General features: G+C 40.9%; 1 protein-coding gene across 1 annotated transcript in view; it reads left to right on the forward strand.

Annotated features, from left to right (window-relative positions):
• The first annotated feature begins 428 nt into the window (after window positions 1–428).
• The window catches only part of LOC122446048 (dynamin binding protein), a 114,046-nt gene continuing 100,291 nt past the window's right edge, over window positions 429–14,183 (forward strand). The window contains exon 1 of the mRNA XM_043475748.1: window positions 429–599. The gene's annotated coding sequence lies outside the window, so the exon portion shown is untranslated. The remainder of the gene's footprint in view (window positions 600–14,183) is intronic.

A 14,183-nucleotide genomic window follows, 5' to 3' on the forward strand; every position in this document is an offset into this window, starting at 1 on the left:
CAGAAAAAAACAGGCCGAAGTGAACGGCAAGCATTTTGTGACGTGATAAAAGGATCTACCTCGGAGCAACATAGAGGACCGCACCGTAGACAGGAATTTAATGGGCCTTCTCTAAATGGAACTCACCCCCCACCCCCCGCCCCACCCCCGCCCAGGTTGGATGGGGAGTGTAGCGGGTGAGGGATCAGCAAGGGAGGAAAGGAACTTTCGACCAGAGAGAGCTGCACGTAGAACTGAACGCGCCACGGGGGGTTGACACTCGAGCTGGCCCAGCAGGGTCGGCGCCGCGCGGCCGGCTGCCTCAGTTTCCCGGGGTAGAGGCTCTGGAGCACCACCCCCTCTGACGTCACGGGGCGGGCCGTCTGGGGGCTAGAGCGCGGGGCTGGCCCTGAGGGGGTGGGCGCGCCGGGACGAAGCGTGGCGCCCCCGGGCCGCGCGGTCCGGGCGAGGCGGAAGCCTAGACTGGAGGCGGAGCCGCGGCGCTGAGTCACGCGGGATTGACCCGCCCGCTGCCTGCAGAGGCGGAGGTGACAGCGGGCCTGGGACGTGCGGCCGTAGCTGCCCGCTGCGCCGAGGGACCGCCGGGCAGCGGAGAGCAGGTCAGGGGCCGGGCGAGGCCGGGTTGGGCGGTTCGGTCTTTAGGGGCGGCGGGCGGAGGGGACCCGGGCCCCGAGGGACGCGCCGGGATGCTGGGCCTGCGCCGCCCCTGCCCGGCCGCGGCCGTTACCCCTGCCGGGAGCCTCCGACAGGCAGCGGGCGCCGGGCCCTCGTTGGAGCCCTCCGGTCCAGGTCGGTCGAGCCCTAGGAGGCGCTGGGGACTCGAAGAAGCCAGGTGGCCGGCAGTCCGAGGGGTGCAGACGTGGGCGTTTTAAATTGTGTCAGGCAAGCCCAGGGATCTTTGCACTGCACCGCCCTGCCACTCCGGCAATGAGGCGATATTTGTAAACTCTGGAAAAAAATCCAGCGTTATTTTACAGATGAAGAAATTCTTTTGGTTCACACAGCGTCACTTTCAGTCGGAGTAGGACGTGATTTTGTGTCAGGGAGGCAGAGAAGGACGGTTTCCGAAACGAGAGTAAGACCTGTTTGGCTAGAGATGCAAGTTTGCTTCTGGTGGAATTTGGTACACCTGCTTTCCTGACGCAGGTACTGATGTCCACCAGGCATCAATTTCTCAAGGCATCTAACCTTAAAAAGGATGTCCATGCTGTCAGTTGAATAAAGGAATACTGGGCTTACAAACAGGTCAGGTCTGCTGCAAGTTAGGTGCTGTGGAAAATGGTTGGTGTATACAGTTAAATTTTAAATGAAAAAACTCCACTTTACATGCAATCTTTTTATCCTTTATTGTCTGTCTCATTTATATAGTAATGAAGGATACTCACAAATTATTCTGTAGTTAGTAATTTGCCTTTAGGTCTGTTTTACAGTAATTGTTTTGTAGTAATGTGAGCTTTCTTTTCACTATCACTGGTGTGGAATGTGGCAAGCCAGTGGTAGCATTAATATTTAGTGTTTGAGCATAGATTAACTGGGCTTCCCAAGTGGCACTAGTGGTCAAGAACCTACCTACCCATACAGGAGACGTGGGTTGGATCCCTAGGTCAGGAAGATCCCTGGATGAGGGCATGGCAACCCACTCCAGTATTCTTTCCTGGAGAATCCCCTGGACAGAGGAGCTTGGAGGGTTATAGTCCATGGGGTCGTGGAGAGTCAGACACAACTGAAGCGACATTAGCACACATAGGTTAGCTGCACATGTTTGTATAGCTGAAGTTACAGGCTCGATTAATTCCTTGCTGTATATTGAAGAGTGAAGTATGTGCCAGCATACAGGTGTTGTTTCTTAGACTGTTGCCGTGTTTATTACTCACGGCATAGAATTGATTCAAGGTGATGAGCAAGTTAGTTTAAACCTCAGCACCTGTTTTTCTCTAAATTATTGAATTAAAGGATCTCTAAGACTCCCATCTCTAAAGTTCCCTGATTTTACCTGTTAATTTGAAATATATGTCACTTATTGTGACAATAACGATTTTTAGAAAACATGTTTTTTTTAAAACTCTGCATCATGCATAGCATATCTTCAAATTCAGTGTTACTCTCAATGCTCCCAGTCACTTCATCATTGTTGAGTAAATGTAAGTCAAAAGAGACTTTTCAAATTACTTCTGTGTTAACATAGAATTCACTAATTTTAGAGACTGTAATGGAGTGCTTTGTGTATGGTGGAGAGCTGCTAAAATCTGGCCTGGGGATGGGATCTCTGCAGTGCAGAGATAACTTTTGCAATAAGCCAAGAACATTCTGCCTCGGAAATGTGATAAGGTGTCTTCTATACAGTGTTCATACTGTGTGAATTTCCAGCCGAGATGTGATAATCTTCGTAGACAATCTGTCCAAATATGTACATGTTATTTTGTCTTGCAGCTCCAGAGTAGAGCCTTTCCCACCTCTTGTTTCTTTTCTGGCTCCTTTCTTCTTAGTGTCCCTCTTACGGGCAGAGACCCCTTCACATTGCTCTTTGATCCACATAAAAGAGGCAGTTCAGAGCCTCTTTCAAGCACTGATTGAACCTACATCACTTTTTCTCCTCTTAAAGTACATGATAAGTCGTAATTCTTGAATCATCATTTAGGTCTCCTAAAAACTCAGAGTGAATATCATTTTTAGAACATAGTGGAAGACTCCATGAGGCTCTGGTTCTGAAAAAGGGTTAAGGGGACTGTGTATAGATTTTTATCCTCCCTAAACTGGGAGACTGCAATTTAGGAAGCCTCCAGAGCCCTTAGACTCATTTCTCTGCCTCAGAAGGAAACAGTTTCAACAGATTTCCTAGTGAATCTTCAAACTTGTTATTCTTCTCATCTCTCCCACTCACTTTATCAGGGTTGGGCTGAAATAAGCAAAAGGTGATTTTCTCATATTTCAGACACTTCAGTGACTGTTCAGATTACGGATACTTTTAAAATTTGGTGAACTTTTTAAAGTGACAAAAGCAATTAAACTAGAATGCAAATGGAGGTTTGCATACCCACTACCAGATATAAGGCTTGCATTGTTTTTTAGGTTTATTAGTCTGTCATTTCTGAAGTTAGTTAATGTATTACCTACCCTACAGTGGGCTTCCCAGATGGCCCAGTGGTAAAGACTGCCTGCTGGTGCAGAAGAGGTGGATTCCATCCCTTGTTTGGGAAGATCCCCTGGAGGAGGAAATGGCAACCCTTAAACATGAATTCAGTTAATATTAAATAGTTTCTTATTATGCCTTGCTTAGGAAATCATCTGAATAAACTAACCTTTAAGATTGGATAACTTAGTCTTGTTGGCTAGGAGCTAATTATAAGATATCAGTCTCTCACCTGGAAAGGCAGAAAGGTATGAACTAGCAGTCATAAAATCATATCACAGATCAACCTTATGATGAAAGAATTGGTAAACAAACCAAGGCTCAACAAATATTAATGGAGCACCAGATCTGTTCTTGGTGCTGGGGATATAGCTGTGAACAAAACAGAAAAAGCCCTGCCCTCATGCAGTAGATATTCTGGTAGCATGGGGGCAGACAGGAAATAAATGTGTGAATGGGTCATGGTCACATGATTGTAAGTGTTGTGAAGAAACAGAAAGAGGTGTAAGTGGCAGAGGAGGAGGAGTGCACTCATAAAGTGCAGAGTGGTCTAAGAAGGCCTCTACTGAGATCGCTTTCAATCTAGGTCTTGAGAGGAGTGAGGGAATGAGCAGAAGGCAGAGGGGTCAGTAAGTTCCAAACCGTAATGCAGAAGCATGTTTGGCATGTGTGAGGGACAGCGAGGTCATGGTGGTCAAGCAGTCCCCATGTGGGTGAGGGGAAAGTGCAGCAGATGAGGGGTGGTAGGAGTTGGGGTCGGGGACAGGGTGTGCATAGCAGTGTAGGCGGTTTTGTAAAGTATTTTGGCCTTTACTCCGAGTGAGGGGGGGAGCCTGTTCAGCGTTTTGGACAGAGAAGCTTCTGATGACTTATGTTTTAATAGAATCACTTTGGCTGCTGGGCCAGAGAGACAGAAAGGGGACAAGGGCACAGTCAGTGAGGGCTTCCCATTCATACCAGTTGTGTGACCCTGAACTGCAGTCCCCTGGCCTTTGTTTGCTCATCTTAGGATAACCAGGTGCTCTCTAGCTCTAGAATTTTTAGATTCTAAGAAGTGTGGGATCTCTGTGGGAAGGCTAGAGGATTATATATATGAAAAGGTTCTGAAAGTAAGTAGTTTCAGAGGACGTGAAAAGTTGATGCCACCGATGTGCCCTTAGCTGAATCACTCCTAATCTCACTCCTAATCAAGAGGTAATCGGCTCTTTTCAGTCAGGTTGTGAGGTCATGAGAACAAAAACACTGTTTCGTGACCATTCTCCCCTGATCCCTTTAGTACTCTGCTGATCCCTGAATTTTTCCCTTCCTGCTTGAAAAAGGATGAAAAGCTGTTACTCATCAACAAAACTGGCAACCAAAGTTGCTTTTGTTGTTAGGAAAGTTGGAAACTTAGGGGAAGGAAACAATTCTAATTTTGTTTTCATCATAGGTCATTTGAATTCTTCTTGTTAAACATGCAAGGAGCCTAAAAGATGTCTTTTTTTTTTTTTTTTAAATTTTTAAAAATTTTTTTTTTATTTCCCTTATCCTCCTCCCTGCATTTTAGTTGGTAATGATGCATTTCATTATGCTTTTTTTTCCCCTCCTGTGTTTCTACGTGTACATCTAATTCTTTGCTTCTGAATGCTGTATTATGTCCCATGCTCTGTGTGCGTGTGTGAACCACAATTTTGCTTATCTCCTCTCCGTGTAATACATACTTAGATTGTCCCTACTTCCTACCAGCACAAATATTGCTGCAGTGAGCATCTTCATACCTGTCCACTTCTAAAACTGTGTAATAGAAGTGTGGGGTATACACTTAGAAGGGAATCACTGGGTCATGGGCTTTCATGTCTTGAATTTGATCAGATTGTGCCAGATGCCTGCCCACAATAGCTGTACCAATCTCTCCTGCCAGAGTGTTCGAGGGGTCTTATATCATGTCCCAACCACCACTCAGCTTTCTCTCGGTCTCCACCTTTTGTAATCTCATAGGGGCAAAGCCGTTTTCATTTGTATTCTTTGATTACTAATGATTATAAACATCTCATACATATAGTTTTATCTAGAAATTACTGATTCCTGTCTTAGCCTATTTTCTTTTGAAGTTACTGGGTTGTTGCTGTTGACTCGTGGAAGACAATTTATAGATGTTCGTTCATCATCACTTTGTAGATGTTTTCTTATATGTTAATTGTGTCGTCCATTTATCAATAAAAATTCTTAATTTCAATATAATGAAATAAGTAAATTCTTTGGCTTATGTCTTATGCTTTTAGAGTTTTTAGAAGGCCCTGCCAGTCCCCAAGTTATTGCTATTTCTTTAATTTGTCTAGAGTCCACATTACACATGAGTTAGATAGGGATCCAGCCCTATTATTCTCCATTAATGAGCCAGTTTTTCCAGTAACATATCCAAAAAACCCATCATTTCTTTCATTACATTGTAATACCCTCTTTCTCCTATATGGTTTCCATGGATACGCTAGTCTATCCCTAAGCCTCTGTTTTGTTCCATTAGTTTGTCAGTTCTTGCTCTGTTTTTTATTGCTCTAATTTTATTACAGTGATTTGGCAATACATCCTCATGACTGGCACAGCAAGTATCCCATCTCTTTTATTTTTAAATTTGTTTAGCTACTCTGGGGTCATTATTTTTCCATATAATGGTTGCAGTATGTTTATCAAGTTCCTCAAATTTTGTGAGAAATTTTTATCGGGCTTACACTGAATTTATAAATTATTTGAATGAGGCTTAACATCTTTTTGATATTAGCTTATTTCATTCAGAAGTATGTCATGTGTCTCTTCATTTATTCAACTCACTTTTTTTTCCAGAATTTTTGTTTTACTTGGAAATAATTTAAAACTAACAGAGGAATTCTAAGATTAGTATAAAGAGCTCCTGTATATCCCTTAGCTAGATTCACATTGCTATATTTGCTTTATTACTCCCTGTCTACATTTCTGTGCCATTTTTTCTTACCCATTTGAGTTATTAGTTGCAGACGTCATGACCCTTGAATACTTCATCAGCTCATTTTTAAGTCCCTTATTAGAACTTTAAAGTTTTCTCCATAAAGGTCTAAGAGGATATTCTTGACTAAATTAATTTCTGAATACTTGACAGTTTTGTTACTATTGTGAATCGTGTCTTTCTATTACTATTGTTTTATGGTTGGCTATTGGTAGTTTAAGAGAAATGGTATTGATTATTGTAAGTTAATCTTGTATTTTGCAGCCCGGCTTCACTGTCTTATTCAAATAGTCTGTTGTTTACTGTTGTTTCTTTTCCCCCATAATTAATCATGTCCTTTGAAAATACTGATAGTTTTGTTGTTTCCCATCCTTGTATTTCTTGTTTATCTTTCCTTCACAGCCTTGACCAGAACTTCCAGAACTATGTCAAAAATGTTGCTATGTTAGTGAACATCTTTATCTTGTCCTCATTCTTAAGGAGAATTAATCTAAAGTGTCCCCATTTTATATAATGTTTATTTTAGGTTTTAGGTGTACCTTCATCAGGTTACCCTGGAGAAGGGAATGGCAACCCACTCTAGTTTTCTTGCCTGGAGAATTCCATGGACAGAGGAGCCTGGCAGGCTGCAGTCCACGGGGTCACAAAGAATCGGACATGACTGAGTGACTGACACTTCTGTCAGGTTAAGGCATTCTCCTTTAGGTACTCCTAGTTTACTGAGCTTTTTCATCATAAATGGGTATTAAGCCTTGTCAAATACTTTTTCAGGATTTGTGTCCAGAGAAATAAGATGGTGTCAGGAGGCTGCAAACCAAAATCCTAAGCTGAACTTTAGCTTCAAGTATAAGAAGATTAATAAAAGTCTTCAGTATTTCTGAACACTGCATATATAAATTTGTGGTAAATATCTCACAATTCCAATATAAGCTGATTTCACTGTTATGTCATCTTTTTCCTCCTGCTTTAAGAGTGAGAATTTAAAAAGCTGGTGTGAAGGATGAGAGCACCATATTCAGCATAACTGAAGTCATCAGCATGATTGTAAATATAAGATATGTAAAATTATAGTTTCCTTGCTCTGTGGATCAGTCTCTGCTCTGGGTATAAATCTCACCTAAGTATATCTCTCAGAATTTGAGATGGTTCAGCAAGTAGCTCTTTAGCAGTCATAACTGCTAGAGTGTTGGGCAGTAGGTTCTCAGGGCCATCTCTTTTGGTACATGATTTTTATAAGCTAGCTGTTTTTTCTTAATTATAAAAATTATGCCTCTTAATTGTAGAAAATTTGCAAATAGAAAAGGAAATCTTTGATCCTGCCTTTTAGAATCAATCCCTGTTAAACTGTTTCTCTCTCTGATCTTTGGGGAGTAGGTATGGGGGGATTACTTTTTGAAGGAGGAGAATTCAGCTAACATTGGGCTATGTAATTGTGCATCACCCCTCCTTTTTCAGGTTTAGGCCATCAACTCGTGTTTCTCTTGCTTTGACTGATCTTCTGGGGGGAAAAAAAGCTGTAAGAAAGATATGATTAGTTTATAGAGGTGGGGTTATTGCTTGCTGATGACTTGGACATTTCTAACAGGCTGTGTCTGAGTGCACAGACAGCCCAGCCTCATTACAGAGTATGGAGAAGTCATAGTCCATCTTCCAGCAGACTGAAGACTAGCTTGAAGGAGAGGAGGAATCTATTTGATGTCACTCTGCTTCAGTTCAGTTAGCACCTTCCTTTTTTAGACCACATTTGCATTTATCTTTCAGAAAATAAAAAGTATGGAGGAAATAGCTGTAATTTATTTTCTTTTGACTCTGAAATAAGCCCAAAATATTGTCTTGTTTCCCTAATCACCTTCTGCTAGTGTGAGGTGAAGGAGTATGGTACTAAATTGCCGGAAGTGACAGAATTTTTAACATTGTTATCAGCTGATAGATTCAACATCCAATGCCCTCCCCTCCTAACTCATTCCTTTACCCTGCTCTTTTTCGTTTTGCTGAGATACCTGTCACTTCCTCAAATCTTGTTGTCTGCCTTCCCCATCCCTCCAGGAGGAAATTCTTCAAGGGCAGGAACCTGTTTTGTTCACTGATAAATCCCAAGCACCTTTGAGCCTTGCCTAGTGCGTAGCATGCCCTCAACAGATGGAACCCATAAAATGAGTCAATCTGTAAGGAGGCAGTTCTGTGTTATAGAGAGGGGAAGTCTTAAGGGAGAGGTAAGGGAAGACAGTTTTCTTAGCCTCATGGGTTCGATAAACTAGTAGAGTCCCAGTTTCCTACTTGACCTTGTAAGCGTTTCTGTCAACCCAGCCACAGAGTTAATTTCTCTACATCCGTTTTAGCCACGCTGTGGTTTTTGAAAGTGGAGTGTGTCTGTGTTGCTGACAAGCACATGGTGGGAGTAGGGCCCCAGAGAGAATAGTCAGTGCTGACGTGGGTTCATAGGTTCCGGGCCGGCACACACTCTGCATTGTTTTCAGGAGGTGATTGATTCTCTTAGGATAAATGATCTGCCCCATCAGCAAAAAAAGTTGCAGTGGATATGCCAAGTGGTGCTGAACGCCCAGCGTCACACCCCATGTCCTCCCCCTTTCTAGTTTATTCTTCCTCCCATCCCCAGCATGCAGAAACCTTTTGGCATTTCTATTGTTTCTGGATCTGGTTCAGGATTGTCATGATGAGCAGTCATGCTGCATATACCTGGTCACTTTATTATAAAGCAAGGCTCAATCATATTAAATAGCACTCTGTAGGGTGCTAAGAGAAAAAAAGGGGGGGTGGGGTTGACACAAATACACCATAATGCTGTCCTGGAGGCCACAGCTGTAGACCCATCTGTCTTGTATAGACCATTGTCTGAGTCAAGGTCCTGAAAAATACCACTTAACCATTATTTTTACCTACTATTATTCTACAGCTTGACACATTACCTGGCCCTCAAATCTGATCCAAACTGTCCACGTATATTTTAATTCCACGTCCCTATTTCTACTTCACTCAGATCTCTCTCTCTTTCCTATAGCAATGATGATAGCAATAAGTATATTATTATAATTATGAATATGTCTTGGGGTTCACTAGGAGTCTGAATTCAAATGAAGGGAAAGGAATTTAAAACAACAATAATAATATACTAACAGCAGCTAATATTTTAGCCAGTCATAGTCCTAACTGCATTCTTATTTAATCTTCAGAACAATTTTATAAGGAAGGTGCTGTTGTAATCCTCATTTTGCATTTGGAGAAACTCAGGTATAAGTTGGTTAGGAAACTTGCCCTAAAGTTTTTAATGCTGTTAAGTGATAGAACAGGAAATGAAACTCAAGCCTGTTTTTCTCCAGCACCCACTCTCTTAACCAGCATGCCATAGCAGCTCTCAGGTAAGGGGCTGCCTGAAGACCAGGAATGACTTACACAGTCACATGGTTAGTGATGATTGTCCTTTTTTCACGTTCACCACGCTACTCACTCGTGTGAGGTGTAGGGGGACTGGGAGGACTCTGCAGCCTGGACTGGCTGGGGAGTTTCTTCCCAGATCCTGTGTTGACTCTGCAGACAGAAACGAATGGCACCTCAGAAAGGGAATCTGAAACTACCCATCCAGCTTGCATTCTCTGGCTTTTTGACCTTTTCCTAAAAATAATAATTTCCTAATAATTAATAATATTTGAGATTTGCAAAAATGAATAAAGAACAAACAATACAACAAATGTCCCATGTATCCAACACTCAATTTAAGATGTAGAAAGCTGAGTTTGTTTCTGTGTTCCACCTCCCTTTGCCCTTTTTAAGATTCTCTGGTTCTAGTGACTTAGAAGGAAAAAAAAAGAATTGTGTTTTATTTACATATGACAGCAGTACCATTACTGTCACCTAAGAAAAAGCACCAGTCATTCCTTAATATATAATCAGGAAGCTAGTCAATGTTCTGAATTTCTCCCATTTGTCTCAGTTTCTTAAACAGTTGTTTGAATTGGAATCCAAGAAATGGCACCCATTGCATTCAGCTAATACATTTCTTAAGTAGTTTTTAATTGATAAGTTCCCTTTCCTTTCGTTTTCATTTTAAGTTTTGATTACAGTTTATTTTGTTAAAGAGTCTTGTCATGTAGTTTCCCACATTCAGGGTTTTTTTTGAATGGCTATGATGCAACCTTATTTCCCAGTTGTGAGTTAATTTACACTTTTAATCTGTCAGTCACTCTTGGAGGTTCCAAGTTATTCAGTCTCCATAAATAGAAAGGTTTCACTGACCCACATACAACTTGGTCTGGTCCAGAGGTCGTTTCCGAGGAGTCTTCCAAAATGTTCCAGGTGATAGGGAATGACATAATCAGCAACAGATATCTCTATTTAAAAAACATTTTGTCTCAGAAGGAATTTTATAGCTTCTCTTTGGCAAGGTATTTTCATGGTCCCTAGAGTCAGAGAAGGGAATGGAGAAGTGAGAGAGTGGTCTGGTTTTCTTCTTTCAGACAGTGTCTGTTTCTTTAAGGATTTCTGGGGCTCAGTGCCAGAACTTCCTTGGGATATTATTGTCTTATAGTTTAGATCTGCTTATCAGGAAACAGAATCCCTGAAGGGTCAGTTAAGAGGAGAATGAGTTTACATTAAAATCAGACCTTTGTTAATGCCTGTTGGGGTCCTGTGTTTTGTTCCTGAGCTGCTAGCCAGACTGTAGAGCATAATACTAATATGTATGGTCTTCACACCTATAGTGTTTATTATCTGTTCTTTATGCTGCCACTGTCTAGATGTTGTTCAATAATTATAATAATATTTGGACTGCTGTAGACATGAAGTCCAATTTTGTTTTATTTTTCTTTTAGTCTTGTTCCCTTGACTCACTAGTCAACTATAATAGTTCTACAGGGTAATTAGTCAATATAAAAATAAAAAGAAAGAAAATTATTGATGTGTGAAGCTATATTTGGCTTTATTTATCTGGTGGGTCAGATGGTAAAGAATCTGCCTGCAGTGTAGGAGACCTGGGTTTGATCCCTGGGTCAGGAAGATCCCCAGGAGAAGGGAATGGCAACCCACTCCAGTATTCTTGCCAGGGAAATCCCATGGACAGAGGAGCCTGGCGGACTGCACTTCATGGGGTCAAAGAGTCAGACACAGATGAGCGACTAACACTTTCACTTTCACCAATATTTAGTGGCTTGATGACTGTTAAAAAAAGTATCTCAATGTCAGTGTTTTCATCTAGTTTTAAAGCCCAACAATTAATAAAACTAAGACTAAAAATCTAACATAGAATAAGGACATTTTATGTGTTTGTTATAGTACTGCTTACACTTTTATTATGAAATTAACTTGCTATCTTAAGAAGAGGTTTGCTTTAATTAAAGGTATTGATAACAGTAAATTACTGGAAATCTTTGTGTTGAATTTAACCAGTATATTCAAACTTTATTCTTAGAGTCCATAGTTGGGAGTCAGACTTGGTCAATATTCTCTTCTGGTGACTCCAAATGCTTAAAAACTAAAGTATTATTATTATTCACAACAGAAGTGTCAACCAGAGGTGGTTTGCTAGTTATGGAGTGTTCTTCCTTGCAGTGCTCAGTTTAACAAAAATAAACACTTCCTATTTACCGTAGTCACAGGTAGCAACAGCACATACTGGAGATAATATGATTGAAAAGCAGTCTGTAGATGTGTTGTAATAATATGTGTTACAATGTAGTACCTTGCAGTGAACTGCCAGTATTTGGATGAGGCTAGAGTTTAGGGTGTGTGGTGGGTGGAGGGTGTCCAGATGAGGCCAGACATATGTGTGGGAACCAGATCATGATGAGCTCTGTACAGTTTACAAAGGAGTTTCAGATACTTCTTAGCAGTGATGGATGAGAAACTCTTTTCAACTTTAAGCAGTAGAGAATTATGAGAGTTTGTATTTTAAAAAGATAATCCTAGTACAGTGTAGAAAATAGAACAGAGGGAGATAAGACTGGTGGGTAACCATTTAGGAAGTTATTGCCATAGTCCCAAAGAAAAGATGGTGGGAGTATAAGTAGGGCAGGGGAAATCTCAAATTGAAAAATGTCAAGTCAAAAAACAATTTTTAAGAGGTGTATGAGTTTGAAGGACTTGACAGTAGTGTTAATGTTTTTCCTGGAAATGGAGGATACTTTTTTAGAAGGTTTTTTTTTTTTTTTAGGATATTAGTTATTTTTGCATTTATTAAAAGATTAATTTGGGGAATTGGCTCACAGGATTATGGAGGCTAAGAAGTTCCATGATCTGCTGTCAGCCAGGTAGACACCCAGGAAGGTCAGTAGTATAGTCCTAGCCTAAGTCTGAAGGCTTGAGAACAAGGATGGTGTAAGTTCCATAGGATATTAATTTAATTAATTTCATATTCCTCTGCTATCCCTGGAAGGCATTTGGCAAAGGTTTTCTTAGACCCATAGGCAAGGATCTCTTAAGTAAAACTGCCGCCAGATCTTTGTGGGATATAGAACTATGTAGTTCATTTAGAACTTAGGGTAGAGGGGGGTGTCAATTGCTTTGTCCTTGTGACCAGTAACCACAAAGAGTCACATTACTGCCCCTTCCTTTCAAAAAGACTAGCAATTTTGAGCAGTTGGCCCCACCCAGAAGTTGCTGCCTCATCTTTATTATTGTCATCATCAGTATGAGCGATGATAACAGTTCTCCTCTCATTTCATTATCATCATCACCATCCTCATAGCTGACATTTACAAAATGTGCGAGGGTTTACTATTTACCAGGAAATGTATTAAAGGTTTTACCTACATGATCAAACTTATTTATTTATTTTTGGCTGTGCTGGGTCTTTATTGCTGTGCAAGGGCTTCCTCTAGTTGCAGTGAGTGGGGTACGCCTGCTTCTCACTGTGGCGGCTTCTGGTTGCAGAGCATCAGACCTCGGGCGCCTGCGCTCAGTAGTTGTGGTGCGTGGGATTTTCCTGAACCAGGGATTGAACTCTTGTCGCCTGCATTAGCAGGTGGGTTCTTAACCACTGATCCACCAGAGAAGCTCCCTACATGATCAAACTTAATCCTCATACACACCATAAAATAAATTACTATTGTTATCTTCAGTTTACAGATGAGGAAACACAAGTTCTGAGTAGTTTAAGTAACTTGCCCAAGCTCACATAGCTTGACAAATGGCAGAACCAAAAACTGAAACTAATTCTGACTTAAATCTGAGCTCTTAACTGTTGAATGTATTTATTACTTAATATAATTTAGAAGTGAAAAATGATTTCTCTTTTTAAATTTACTCCTTTATGTAGCCATGCCCTAGAAAGTTCACATAATCAAACACCGTATTACCTACCCTCCATCTGCAGCTAATAGTGGGAATAAAACATAAATACCTTTTTAATACATGAAATACAGGAAACACTTGAAGGACAAAGTGGAGCATAAGTAGGGAAGTGATTTAAATTTCTGGCTTTTTTCAAGGCAGGATATCCACGTATGCTTTCACTATTTTTAGCCTGAAATATAGCAGTTTCTAAAACAAGAGAGACACTCAGTTTTTAAAATCGAGACATAATTCACAAACCATGAAATTCATCCTTTTAAAGTATATGATTGAGTGGGGTTTTTTTGGGTGTCTTACACATATGTGCAATCCTCACCACTGTCTAGTTCCAGAACATTTCCTCACACTGGAAAGAAACCTTGTGTTCTTTAGCAGTTAGTCATTCCCCACTTCTTTCTCCTGAGACACTCATTTAAAAACCCATTAAATGCCAAAAAACATCCTAAAGCTATGACAAGGATTTTGAGAATATCTGTCCATAGTCTTGCTCTCTAATGCAGATGATGATGAGAGCAACAAAAACAACAACAGTAATAATAGCAGCTGACCCCTGTATAGTGCTTACTACGTGTAAGGTACTCTTCTAAGTGCTGTATTTATATTAACTCATTTAAATTTCACCGTGACCCTATGAAGCAGGTTCTATTACTAAACCCATTTTCTAGATGAGGAAATTAAAGCACAGAGAAGTTGAGTAACTTACCTCAAATCACCTTAACATGGGGTGGAGCTAGGAGGTAAATCCAGATAGTCTGGCTTTGTCATCTGTGCTCTTAATTATTGTGTTTTAAG

This window comes from Cervus canadensis, chromosome 8 (genome assembly GCF_019320065.1).
Source record: "Cervus canadensis isolate Bull #8, Minnesota chromosome 8, ASM1932006v1, whole genome shotgun sequence".
In the NCBI taxonomy this organism is placed as follows: domain Eukaryota; kingdom Metazoa; phylum Chordata; class Mammalia; order Artiodactyla; family Cervidae; genus Cervus; species Cervus canadensis.